The sequence below is a fragment of the Hemiscyllium ocellatum genome, chromosome 33, assembly GCF_020745735.1.
Source record: "Hemiscyllium ocellatum isolate sHemOce1 chromosome 33, sHemOce1.pat.X.cur, whole genome shotgun sequence".
Lineage (NCBI taxonomy): Eukaryota > Metazoa > Chordata > Chondrichthyes > Orectolobiformes > Hemiscylliidae > Hemiscyllium > Hemiscyllium ocellatum.
The window spans coordinates 21,358,763-21,372,192 of record NC_083433.1 but is presented as its reverse complement, the minus strand read 5'-3'; the positions used below and the strand labels follow the sequence as shown (position 1 = coordinate 21,372,192).

General features: G+C 51.5%; 7 non-coding genes across 7 annotated transcripts; all 7 read right to left on the bottom strand.

The window, feature by feature from the left end:
- Positions 1–638: 638 nt before the first annotated feature.
- Positions 639–830, bottom strand: LOC132831847 (U2 spliceosomal RNA). The gene has a single exon (XR_009646797.1). It is a non-coding gene; the product is annotated as a U2 spliceosomal RNA (small nuclear RNA).
- A 1,824-nt stretch (positions 831–2,654) lies between these two features.
- On the bottom strand, positions 2,655–2,846 carry LOC132831846 (U2 spliceosomal RNA). Its single transcript, XR_009646796.1, has one exon. It is a non-coding gene; the product is annotated as a U2 spliceosomal RNA (small nuclear RNA).
- Positions 2,847–4,667: 1,821 nt separating this feature from the next.
- LOC132831845 (U2 spliceosomal RNA) lies at positions 4,668–4,859 on the bottom strand. The gene has a single exon (XR_009646795.1). It is a non-coding gene; the product is annotated as a U2 spliceosomal RNA (small nuclear RNA).
- A 1,805-nt stretch (positions 4,860–6,664) lies between these two features.
- Positions 6,665–6,856, bottom strand: LOC132831844 (U2 spliceosomal RNA). Its single transcript, XR_009646794.1, has one exon. It is a non-coding gene; the product is annotated as a U2 spliceosomal RNA (small nuclear RNA).
- Positions 6,857–8,678: 1,822 nt separating this feature from the next.
- On the bottom strand, positions 8,679–8,870 carry LOC132831842 (U2 spliceosomal RNA). The gene has a single exon (XR_009646792.1). It is a non-coding gene; the product is annotated as a U2 spliceosomal RNA (small nuclear RNA).
- Positions 8,871–10,691: 1,821 nt separating this feature from the next.
- Positions 10,692–10,883, bottom strand: LOC132831841 (U2 spliceosomal RNA). Its single transcript, XR_009646791.1, has one exon. It is a non-coding gene; the product is annotated as a U2 spliceosomal RNA (small nuclear RNA).
- Positions 10,884–12,708: 1,825 nt separating this feature from the next.
- Positions 12,709–12,900, bottom strand: LOC132831840 (U2 spliceosomal RNA). The gene has a single exon (XR_009646790.1). It is a non-coding gene; the product is annotated as a U2 spliceosomal RNA (small nuclear RNA).
- Between the last annotated feature and the right edge of the window lie 530 nt (positions 12,901–13,430).

Here is a 13,430-nt window from a genome sequence, read left to right as displayed (position 1 = left end):
TTTGCGAAGAAACAAACAGAGATGGGGGTTTCACTCTATTCAGGAAACAGACCAAAGACATTTCTTTCTTGTTCAAGAAAATATTAGGATAAATTTGTTGCCTCGGGGGTGGGGGGGGAGGCGGGGGGGTTGGGAAGGGGCTGTGGGGGCTGATCTGATAGCCATTTGACATTGGCTGAGTCATGGGATCCCACAACCTGATTTGACTGTGTTAAAAATCCCACAACACCAGGTTTCAGGCCAACGGGGTTCTTTGAAATTACAGCAGTCACCCCACCCCCCGCCACCGCCGTACCATCGGTGGGATACGTTCCAAGAACGACCGCAGAAGCCCAAAACGGCAGACAAGGGCAAATCCATTCATTTAAATTGGCAAGTTACCTTCCTGGCAGGCCCCTGGTTCCAGAATGTTCCCTGTAGCACGTTGGGGTTACCCCTGTCCTGGCTTTCAGCGTGCTGCACCTTCATCAGGTAACTGCAGAGCAGGTTCATAAGACAGAAAACCCGTAACAAAAGACGATAGTTTCCTGCAACTGAAAAGACAATAGATGCAACAATCACTGACTGCCATCAACACGGCAAACTAGCAAAGGCAAGAGATTCACATTGCATTCACCTGCTTTTGAACTTGGGTAAGCGTTGGGTGCACCATTCCTGGAAACACTGCAATACCAGGCTGATACATGGAGAGGACAGAGCAAGCCCTTAAGCCATCTCCCTGCTCCAAAAATCCATTTAATACAAACACTCCCACCTTCGGGAGATATCAGCGATTAAACTGATAAGAACAGAAACTACACATATTCCAAGCCAAAAGGCCGAGAAGCGATAGCACATTAATACTCCAACGGTGGAGGTCATATTTGCCGACTATCCTTTCCATCAGTTTGATGATATTCAAAGTTCCTTTATTCCCTTACCGTCTACCTTCCTTCCAAGATATCCAACCAGACCGGAAGATCACTCTGCAGCAGTCGCTGTGCTTTCCCCGTGCTTTTCTCTCCATCTGTTACGTAGCCGCGTAGGTCGCGCTGACGACCAATCAGATGGCACGGGCCGGAGCCACCGCACGTCAGGTCGACTGCAGAGAGGTTTCTCCCGGTGATCGGGGACAGCGGCGGCGGCAGGGTCATTCATTCCCCGGCAGGGTCATTCATTCCCCCGGCATCTACAAGATTCACCAGAATTCCTCAGGCAGCACCTTGCAAACCCATGGCCAACGCAGCCTCGAAGGATGACGGCAGCAGATCCACGGGAACACCACCATTCGCAAGTTCTCCCCCCTCCCCCCCCCCCGAGACACTCGCTGTCCTGAATTGCAAATATGTCTTTGTTCCTCCGGTGTTACCGGGTCAAAATCGGGAATCCCCGCCCAAACAGCATCGCGGGGCTACCGACAGCACTTGGACTGCAGCGGTTCGAGAGAGCAGCTCACCACCAGGCTGATCTCGGCATGGGCGAGAAATGTTGGCCTTGACGGAAAGATCCTATTCATTGCCTCCCCTTGTGTTGGTGTAGCTTGCCCATAAATGCCAATCATCGTTTCCCTCACGTACAGGATTCGCTCCTCGGCATTCCGCATCAATCCGAAAAGTTGCGAAAAGCGAATTACGTCCGTGCACCCTTTCTTTATCGTCCACTTCAATATCCTCTCTACTTGTATCCGACTCTCTGGAGAATGGGGAGGGAGCTGATCTCCCCGTGTAAACATGTCACGCTGCAAGCGCGCCTCATCACCACCAGCAGCTCGATTCGACATCTCCGTTCACATTGCTGCAGATCGCTGACAACATTATAATCCGACCCAGTTGACAAACTGACAACTGTTTCGCTACTTGCACCGCAAATGATGACAAATCGTTCCAAATCGTACGGGTGGCACAGTGGATCAGTGGTTAGTACGGCTGCCTGGTGGCACCAGGGAGCTGAAGCCAGTTCCAGCCTTGGGCGATCGTCTGCGTGAATAATCTTTACGTACAGACGTAGCTACTAAAGCAGGTCGCTTCCGTACAGTAGTTTGCGAAGAAACAAACAGAGATGGGGGTTTCACTCTATTCAGGAAACAGACCAAAGACATTTCTTTCTTGTTCAAGAAAATATTAGGATAAATTTGTTGCCTCGGGGGTGGGGGGGGAGGCGGGGGGGTTGGGAAGGGGCTGTGGGGGCTGATCTGATAGCCATTTGACATTGGCTGAGTCATGGGATCCCACAACCTGATTTGACTGTGTTAAAAATCCCACAACACCAGGTTTCAGCCCAACGGGGTTCTTTGAAATTACAGCAGTCACCCCACCCCCCGCCACCGCCGTACCATCGGTGGGATACGTTCCAAGAACGACCGCAGAAGCCCAAAACGGCAGACAAGGGCAAATCCATTCATTTAAATTGGCAAGTTACCTTCCTGGCAGGCCCCTGGTTCCAGAATGTTCCCTGTAGCACGTTGGGGTTACCCCTGTCCTGGCTTTCTGCGTGCTGCACCTTCATCAGGTAACTGCAGAGCAGGTTCATAAGACAGAAAACCCGTAACAAAAGACGATAGTTTCCTGCAACTGAAAAGACAATAGATGCAACAATCACTGACTGCCATCAACACGGCAAACTAGCAAAGGCAAGAGATTCACATTGCATTCACCTGCTTTTGAACTTGGGTAAGCGTTGGGTGCACCATTCCTGGAAACACTGCAATACCAGGCTGATACATGGAGAGGACAGAGCAAGCCCTTAAGCCATCTCCCTGCTCCAAAAATCCATTTAATACAAACACTCCCACCTTCGGGAGATATCAGCGATTAAACTGATAAGAACAGAAACTACACATATTCCAAGCCAAAAGGCCGAGAAGCGATAGCACATCAATACTCCAACGGTGGAGGTCATATTTGCCGACTATCCTTTCCATCAGTTTGATGATATTCAAAGTTCCTTTATTCCCTTACCGTCTACCTTCCTTCCAAGATATCCAACCAGACCGGAAGATCACTCTGCAGCAGTCGCTGTGCTTTCCCCGTGCTTTTCTCTCCATCTGTTACGTAGCCGCGTAGGTCGCGCTGACGACCAATCAGATGGCACGGGCCGGAGCCACCGCACGTCAGGTCGACTGCAGAGAGGTTTCTCCCGGTGATCGGGGACAGCGGCGGCGGCAGGGTCATTCATTCCCCCGGCAGGGTCATTCATTCCCCCGGCATCTACAAGATTCACCAGAATTCCTCAGGCAGCACCTTGCAAACCCATGGCCAACGCAGCCTCGAAGGATGACGGCAGCAGATCCACGGGAACACCACCATTCGCAAGTTCTCCCCCCCCCCCCGAGACACTCGCTGTCCTGAATTGCAAATATGTCTTTGTTCCTCCGGTGTTACCGGGTCAAAATCGGGAATCCCCGCCCAAACAGCATCGCGGGGCTACCGACAGCACTTGGACTGCAGCGGTTCGAGAGAGCAGCTCACCACCAGGCTGATCTCGGCATGGGCGAGAAATGTTGGCCTTGACGGAAAGATCCTATTCATTGCCTCCCCTTGTGTTGGTGTAGCTTGCCCATAAATGCCAATCATCGTTTCCCTCACGTACAGGATTCGCTCCTCGGCATTCCGCATCAATCCGAAAAGTTGCGAAAAGCGAATTACGTCCGTGCACCCTTTCTTTATCGTCCACTTTCAATATCCTCTCTACTTGTATCCGACTCTCTGTGAGAATGGGGAGGGAGCTGATCTCCCCGTGTAAACATGTCACGCTGCAAGCGCGCCTCATCACCACCAGCAGCTCGATTCGACATCTCCGTTCACATTGCTGCAGATCGCTGACAACATTATAATCCGACCCAGTTGACAAACTGACAACTGTTTCGCTACTTGCACCGCAAATGATGACAAATCGTTCCAAATCGTACGGGTGGCACAGTGGATCAGTGGTTAGTACGGCTGCCTGGTGGCACCAGGGAGCTGAAGCCAGTTCCAGCCTTGGGCGATCGTCTGCGTGAATAATCTTTACGTACAGACGTAGCTACTAAAGCAGGTCGCTTCCGTACAGTAGTTTGCGAAGAAACAAACAGAGATGGGGGTTTCACTCTATTCAGGAAACAGACTAAAGACATTTCTTTCTTGTTCAAGAAAATATTAGGATAAATTTGTTGCCTCGGGGGTGGGGGGGGAGGCGGGGGGGTTGGGAAGGGGCTGTGGGGGCTGATCTGATAGCCATTTGACATTGGCTGAGTCATGGGATCCCACAACCTGATTTGACTGTGTTAAAAATCCCACAACACCAGGTTTCAGGCCAACGGGGTTCTTTGAAATTACAGCAGTCACCCCACCCCCCGCCACCGCCGTACCATCGGTGGGATACGTTCCAAGAACGACCGCAGAAGCCCAAAACGGCAGACAAGGGCAAATCCATTCATTTAAATTGGCAAGTTACCTTCCTGGCAGGCCCCTGGTTCCAGAATGTTCCCTGTAGCACGTTGGGGTTACCCCTGTCCTGGCTTTCAGCGTGCTGCACCTTCATCAGGTAACTGCAGAGCAGGTTCATAAGACAGAAAACCCGTAACAAAAGACGATAGTTTCCTGCAACTGAAAAGACAATAGATGCAACAATCACTGACTGCCATCAACACGGCAAACTAGCAAAGGCAAGAGATTCACATTGCATTCACCTGCTTTTGAACTTGGGTAAGCGTTGGGTGCACCATTCCTGGAAACACTGCAATACCAGGCTGATACATGGAGAGGACAGAGCAAGCCCTTAAGCCATCTCCCTGCTCCAAAAATCCATTTAATACAAACACTCCCACCTTCGGGAGATATCAGCGATTAAACTGATAAGAACAGAAACTACACATATTCCAAGCCAAAAGGCCGAGAAGCGATAGCACATTAATACTCCAACGGTGGAGGTCATATTTGCCGACTATCCTTTCCATCAGTTTGATGATATTCAAAGTTCCTTTATTCCCTTACCGTCTACCTTCCTTCCAAGATATCCAACCAGACCGGAAGATCACTCTGCAGCAGTCGCTGTGCTTTCCCCGTGCTTTTCTCTCCATCTGTTACGTAGCCGCGTAGGTCGCGCTGACGACCAATCAGATGGCACGGGCCGGAGCCACCGCACGTCAGGTCGACTGCAGAGAGGTTTCTCCCGGTGATCGGGGACAGCGGCGGCGGCAGGGTCATTCATTCCCCCGGCATCTACAAGATTCACCAGAATTCCTCAGGCAGCACCTTGCAAACCCATGGCCAACGCAGCCTCGAAGGATGACGGCAGCAGATCCACGGGAACACCACCATTCGCAAGTTCTCCCCCCTCCCCCCCCCCCGAGACACTCGCTGTCCTGAATTGCAAATATGTCTTTGTTCCTCCGGTGTTACCGGGTCAAAATCGGGAATCCCCGCCCAAACAGCATCGCGGGGCTACCGACAGCACTTGGACTGCAGCGGTTCGAGAGAGCAGCTCACCACCAGGCTGATCTCGGCATGGGCGAGAAATGTTGGCCTTGACGGAAAGATCCTATTCATTGCCTCCCCTTGTGTTGGTGTAGCTTGCCCATAAATGCCAATCATCGTTTCCCTCACGTACAGGATTCGCTCCTCGGCATTCCGCATCAATCCGAAAAGTTGCGAAAAGCGAATTACGTCCGTGCACCCTTTCTTTATCGTCCACTTTCAATATCCTCTCTACTTGTATCCGACTCTCTGGAGAATGGGGAGGGAGCTGATCTCCCCGTGTAAACATGTCACGCTGCAAGCGCGCCTCATCACCACCAGCAGCTCGATTCGACATCTCCGTTCACATTGCTGCAGATCGCTGACAACATTATAATCCGACCCAGTTGACAAACTGACAACTGTTTCGCTACTTGCACCGCAAATGATGACAAATCGTTCCAAATCGTACGGGTGGCACAGTGGATCAGTGGTTAGTACGGCTGCCTGGTGGCACCAGGGAGCTGAAGCCAGTTCCAGCCTTGGGCGATCGTCTGCGTGAATAATCTTTACGTACAGACGTAGCTACTAAAGCAGGTCGCTTCCGTACAGTAGTTTGCGAAGAAACAAACAGAGATGGGGGTTTCACTCTATTCAGGAAACAGACTAAAGACATTTCTTTCTTGTTCAAGAAAATATTAGGATAAATTTGTTGCCTCGGGGGTGGGGGGGGAGGCGGGGGGGTTGGGAAGGGGCTGTGGGGGCTGATCTGATAGCCATTTGACATTGGCTGAGTCATGGGATCCCACAACCTGATTTGACTGTGTTAAAAATCCCACAACACCAGGTTTCAGGCCAACGGGGTTCTTTGAAATTACAGCAGTCACCCCACCCCCCGCCACCGCCGTACCATCGGTGGGATACGTTCCAAGAACGACCGCAGAAGCCCAAAACGGCAGACAAGGGCAAATCCATTCATTCAAATTGGCAAGTTACCTTCCTGGCAGGCCCCTGGTTCCAGAATGTTCCCTGTAGCACGTTGGGGTTACCCCTGTCCTGGCTTTCAGCGTGCTGCACCTTCATCAGGTAACTGCAGAGCAGGTTCATAAGACAGAAAACCCGTAACAAAAGACGATAGTTTCCTGCAACTGAAAAGACAATAGATGCAACAATCACTGACTGCCATCAACACGGCAAACTAGCAAAGGCAAGAGATTCACATTGCATTCACCTGCTTTTGAACTTGGGTAAGCGTTGGGTGCACCATTCCTGGAAACACTGCAATACCAGGCTGATACATGGAGAGGACAGAGCAAGCCCTTAAGCCATCTCCCTGCTCCAAAAATCCATTTAATACAAACACTCCCACCTTCGGGAGATATCAGCGATTAAACTGATAAGAACAGAAACTACACATATTCCAAGCCAAAAGGCCGAGAAGCGATAGCACATCAATACTCCAACGGTGGAGGTCATATTTGCCGACTATCCTTTCCATCAGTTTGATGATATTCAAAGTTCCTTTATTCCCTTACCGTCTACCTTCCTTCCAAGATATCCAACCAGACCGGAAGATCACTCTGCAGCAGTCGCTGTGCTTTCCCCGTGCTTTTCTCTCCATCTGTTACGTAGCCGCGTAGGTCGCGCTGACGACCAATCAGATGGCACGGGCCGGAGCCACCGCACGTCAGGTCGACTGCAGAGAGGTTTCTCCCGGTGATCGGGGACAGCGGCGGCGGCAGGGTCATTCATTCCCCCGGCAGGGTCATTCATTCCCCCGGCATCTACAAGATTCACCAGAATTCCTCAGGCAGCACCTTGCAAACCCATGGCCAACGCAGCCTCGAAGGATGACGGCAGCAGATCCACGGGAACACCACCATTCGCAAGTTCCCCCTCCCCCCCCCCGAGACACTCGCTGTCCTGAATTGCAAATATGTCTTTGTTCCTCCGGTGTTACCGGGTCAAAATCGGGAATCCCCGCCCAAACAGCATCGCGGGGCTACCGACAGCACTTGGACTGCAGCGGTTCGAGAGAGCAGCTCACCACCAGGCTGATCTCGGCATGGGCGAGAAATGTTGGCCTTGACGGAAAGATCCTATTCATTGCCTCCCCTTGTGTTGGTGTAGCTTGCCCATAAATGCCAATCATCGTTTCCCTCACGTACAGGATTCGCTCCTCGGCATTCCGCATCAATCCGAAAAGTTGCGAAAAGCGAATTACGTCCGTGCACCCTTTCTTTATCGTCCACTTTCAATATCCTCTCTACTTGTATCCGACTCTCTGGAGAATGGGGAGGGAGCTGATCTCCCCGTGTAAACATGTCACGCTGCAAGCGCGCCTCATCACCACCAGCAGCTCGATTCGACATCTCCGTTCACATTGCTGCAGATCGCTGACAACATTATAATCCGACCCAGTTGACAAACTGACAACTGTTTCGCTACTTGCACCGCAAATGATGACAAATCGTTCCAAATCGTACGGGTGGCACAGTGGATCAGTGGTTAGTACGGCTGCCTGGTGGCACCAGGGAGCTGAAGCCAGTTCCAGCCTTGGGCGATCGTCTGCGTGAATAATCTTTACGTACAGACGTAGCTACTAAAGCAGGTCGCTTCCGTACAGTAGTTTGCGAAGAAACAAACAGAGATGGGGGTTTCACTCTATTCAGGAAACAGACCAAAGACATTTCTTTCTTGTTCAAGAAAATATTAGGATAAATTTGTTGCCTCGGGGGTGGGGGGGGAGGCGGGGGGGTTGGGAAGGGGCTGTGGGGGCTGATCTGATAGCCATTTGACATTGGCTGAGTCATGGGATCCCACAACCTGATTTGACTGTGTTAAAAATCCCACAACACCAGGTTTCAGCCCAACGGGGTTCTTTGAAATTACAGCAGTCACCCCACCCCCCGCCACCGCCGTACCATCGGTGGGATACGTTCCAAGAACGACCGCAGAAGCCCAAAACGGCAGACAAGGGCAAATCCATTCATTTAAATTGGCAAGTTACCTTCCTGGCAGGCCCCTGGTTCCAGAATGTTCCCTGTAGCACGTTGGGGTTACCCCTGTCCTGGCTTTCTGCGTGCTGCACCTTCATCAGGTAACTGCAGAGCAGGTTCATAAGACAGAAAACCCGTAACAAAAGACGATAGTTTCCTGCAACAGAAAAGACAATAGATGCAACAATCACTGACTGCCATCAACACGGCAAACTAGCAAAGGCAAGAGATTCACATTGCATTCACCTGCTTTTGAACTTGGGTAAGCGTTGGGTGCACCATTCCTGGAAACACTGCAATACCAGGCTGATACATGGAGAGGACAGAGCAAGCCCTTAAGCCATCTCCCTGCTCCAAAAATCCATTTAATACAAACACTCCCACCTTCGGGAGATATCAGCGATTAAACTGATAAGAACAGAAACTACACATATTCCAAGCCAAAAGGCCGAGAAGCGATAGCACATCAATACTCCAACGGTGGAGGTCATATTTGCCGACTATCCTTTCCATCAGTTTGATGATATTCAAAGTTCCTTTATTCCCTTACCGTCTACCTTCCTTCCAAGATATCCAACCAGACCGGAAGATCACTCTGCAGCAGTCGCTGTGCTTTCCCCGTGCTTTTCTCTCCATCTGTTACGTAGCCGCGTAGGTCGCGCTGACGACCAATCAGATGGCACGGGCCGGAGCCACCGCACGTCAGGTCGACTGCAGAGAGGTTTCTCCCGGTGATCGGGGACAGCGGCGGCGGCAGGGTCATTCATTCCCCCGGCAGGGTCATTCATTCCCCCGGCATCTACAAGATTCACCAGAATTCCTCAGGCAGCACCTTGCAAACCCATGGCCAACGCAGCCTCGAAGGATGACGGCAGCAGATCCACGGGAACACCACCATTCGCAAGTTCTCCCCCCTCCCCCACCCCCGAGACACTCGCTGTCCTGAATTGCAAATATGTCTTTGTTCCTCCGGTGTTACCGGGTCAAAATCGGGAATCCCCGCCCAAACAGCATCGCGGGGCTACCGACAGCACTTGGACTGCAGCGGTTCGAGAGAGCAGCTCACCACCAGGCTGATCTCGGCATGGGCGAGAAATGTTGGCCTTGACGGAAAGATCCTATTCATTGCCTCCCCTTGTGTTGGTGTAGCTTGCCCATAAATGCCAATCATCGTTTCCCTCACGTACAGGATTCGCTCCTCGGCATTCCGCATCAATCCGAAAAGTTGCGAAAAGCGAATTACGTCCGTGCACCCTTTCTTTATCGTCCACTCTCAATATCCTCTCTACTTGTATCCGACTCTCTGGAGAATGGGGAGGGAGCTGATCTCCCCGTGTAAACATGTCACGCTGCAAGCGCGCCTCATCACCACCAGCAGCTCGATTCGACATCTCCGTTCACATTGCTGCAGATCGCTGACAACATTATAATCCGACCCAGTTGACAAACTGACAACTGTTTCGCTACTTGCACCGCAAATGATGACAAATCGTTCCAAATCGTACGGGTGGCACAGTGGATCAGTGGTTAGTACGGCTGCCTGGTGGCACCAGGGAGCTGAAGCCAGTTCCAGCCTTGGGCGATCGTCTGCGTGAATAATCTTTACGTACAGACGTAGCTACTAAAGCAGGTCGCTTCCGTACAGTAGTTTGCGAAGAAACAAACAGAGATGGGGGTTTCACTCTATTCAGGAAACAGACCAAAGACATTTCTTTCTTGTTCAAGAAAATATTAGGATAATTTTGTTGCCTCGGGGGTGGGGGGGGAGGCGGGGGGGTTGGGAAGGGGCTGTGGGGGCTGATCTGATAGCCATTTGACATTGGCTGAGTCATGGGATCCCACAACCTGATTTGACTGTGTTAAAAATCCCACAACACCAGGTTTCAGCCCAACGGGGTTCTTTGAAATTACAGCAGTCACCCCACCCCCCGCCACCGCCGTACCATCGGTGGGATACGTTCCAAGAACGACCGCAGAAGCCCAAAACGGCAGACAAGGGCAAATCCATTCATTTAAATTGGCAAGTTACCTTCCTGGCAGGCCCCTGGTTCCAGAATGTTCCCTGTAGCACGTTGGGGTTACCCCTGTCCTGGCTTTCTGCGTGCTGCACCTTCATCAGGTAACTGCAGAGCAGGTTCATAAGACAGAAAACCCGTAACAAAAGACGATAGTTTCCTGCAAAAGACAATAGATGCAACAATCACTGACTGCCATCAACACGGCAAACTAGCAAAGGCAAGAGATTCACATTGCATTCACCTGCTTTTGAACTTGGGTAAGCGTTGGGTGCACCATTCCTGGAAACACTGCAATACCAGGCTGATACATGGAGAGGACAGAGCAAGCCCTTAAGCCATCTCCCTGCTCCAAAAATCCATTTAATACAAACACTCCCACCTTCGGGAGATATCAGCGATTAAACTGATAAGAACAGAAACTACACATATTCCAAGCCAAAAGGCCGAGAAGCGATAGCACATCAATACTCCAACGGTGGAGGTCATATTTGCCGACTATCCTTTCCATCAGTTTGATGATATTCAAAGTTCCTTTATTCCCTTACCGTCTACCTTCCTTCCAAGATATCCAACCAGACCGGAAGATCACTCTGCAGCAGTCGCTGTGCTTTCCCCGTGCTTTTCTCTCCATCTGTTACGTAGCCGCGTAGGTCGCGCTGACGACCAATCAGATGGCACGGGCCGGAGCCACCGCACGTCAGGTCGACTGCAGAGAGGTTTCTCCCGGTGATCGGGGACAGCGGCGGCGGCAGGGTCATTCATTCCCCCGGCAGGGTCATTCATTCCCCCGGCATCTACAAGATTCACCAGAATTCCTCAGGCAGCACCTTGCAAACCCATGGCCAACGCAGCCTCGAAGGATGACGGCAGCAGATCCCCGGGAACACCACCATTCGCAAGTTCTCCCCCCCCCCACCCCCCGAGACACTCGCTGTCCTGAATTGCAAATATGTCTTTGTTCCTCCGGTGTTACCGGGTCAAAATCGGGAATCCCCGCCCAAACAGCATCGCGGGGCTACCGACAGCACTTGGACTGCAGCGGTTCGAGAGAGCAGCTCACCACCAGGCTGATCTCGGCATGGGCGAGAAATGTTGGCCTTGACGGAAAGATCCTATTCATTGCCTCCCCTTGTGTTGGTGTAGCTTGCCCATAAATGCCAATCATCGTTTCCCTCACGTACAGGATTCGCTCCTCGGCATTCCGCATCAATCCGAAAAGTTGCGAAAAGCGAATTACGTCCGTGCACCCTTTCTTTATCGTCCACTCTCAATATCCTCTCTACTTGTATCCGACTCTCTGGAGAATGGGGAGGGAGCTGATCTCCCCGTGTAAACATGTCACGCTGCAAGCGCGCCTCATCACCACCAGCAGCTCGATTCGACATCTCCGTTCACATTGCTGCAGATCGCTGACAACATTATAATCCGACCCAGTTGACAAACTGACAACTGTTTCGCTACTTGCACCGCAAATGATGACAAATCGTTCCAAATCGTACGGGTGGCACAGTGGATCAGTGGTTAGTACGGCTGCCTGGTGGCACCAGGGAGCTGAAGCCAGTTCCAGCCTTGGGCGATCGTCTGCGTGAATAATCTTTACGTACAGACGTAGCTACTAAAGCAGGTCGCTTCCGTACAGTAGTTTGCGAAGAAACAAACAGAGATGGGGGTTTCACTCTATTCAGGAAACAGACTAAAGACATTTCTTTCTTGTTCAAGAAAATATTAGGATAAATTTGTTGCCTCGGGGGTGGGGGGGGAGGCGGGGGGGTTGGGAAGGGGCTGTGGGGGCTGATCTGATAGCCATTTGACATTGGCTGAGTCATGGGATCCCACAACCTGATTTGACTGTGTTAAAAATCCCACAACACCAGGTTTCAGGCCAACGGGGTTCTTTGAAATTACAGCAGTCACCCCACCCCCCGCCACCGCCGTACCATCGGTGGGATACGTTCCAAGAACGACCGCAGAAGCCCAAAACGGCAGACAAGGGCAAATCCATTCATTTAAATTGGCAAGTTACCTTCCTGGCAGGCCCCTGGTTCCAGAATGTTCCCTGTAGCACGTTGGGGTTACCCCTGTCCTGGCTTTCTGCATGCTGCACCTTCATCAGGTAACTGCAGAGCAGGTTCATAAGACAGAAAACCCGTAACAAAAGACGATAGTTTCCTGCAACTGAAAAGACAATAGATGCAACAATCACTGACTGCCATCAACACGGCAAACTAGCAAAGGCAAGAGATTCACATTGCATTCACCTGCTTTTGAACTTGGGTAAGCGTTGGGTGCACCATTCCTGGAAACACTGCAATACCAGGCTGATACATGGAGAGGACAGAGCAAGCCCTTAAGCCATCTCCCTGCTCCAAAAATCCATTTAATACAAACACTCCCACCTTCGGGAGATATCAGCGATTAAACTGATAAGAACAGAAACTACACATATTCCAAGCCAAAAGGCCGAGAAGCGATAGCACATTAATACTCCAACGGTGGAGGTCATATTTGCCGACTATCCTTTCCATCAGTTTGATGATATTCAAAGTTCCTTTATTCCCTTACCGTCTACCTTCCTTCCAAGATATCCAACCAGACCGGAAGATCACTCTGCAGCAGTCGCTGTGCTTTCCCCGTGCTTTTCTCTCCATCTGTTACGTAGCCGCGTAGGTCGCGCTGACGACCAATCAGATGGCACGGGCCGGAGCCACCGCACGTCAGGTCGACTGCAGAGAGGTTTCTCCCGGTGATCGGGGACAGCGGCGGCGGCAGGGTCATTCATTCCCCCGGCAGGGTCATTCATTCCCCCGGCATCTACAAGATTCACCAGAATTCCTCAGGCAGCACCTTGCAAACCCATGGCCAACGCAGCCTCGAAGGATGACGGCAGCAGATCCACGGGAACACCACCATTCGCAAGTTCTCCCCCCTCCCCCCCCCCGAGACACTCGCTGTCCTGAATTGCAAATATGTCTTTGTTCCTCCGGTGTTACCGGGTCAAAATC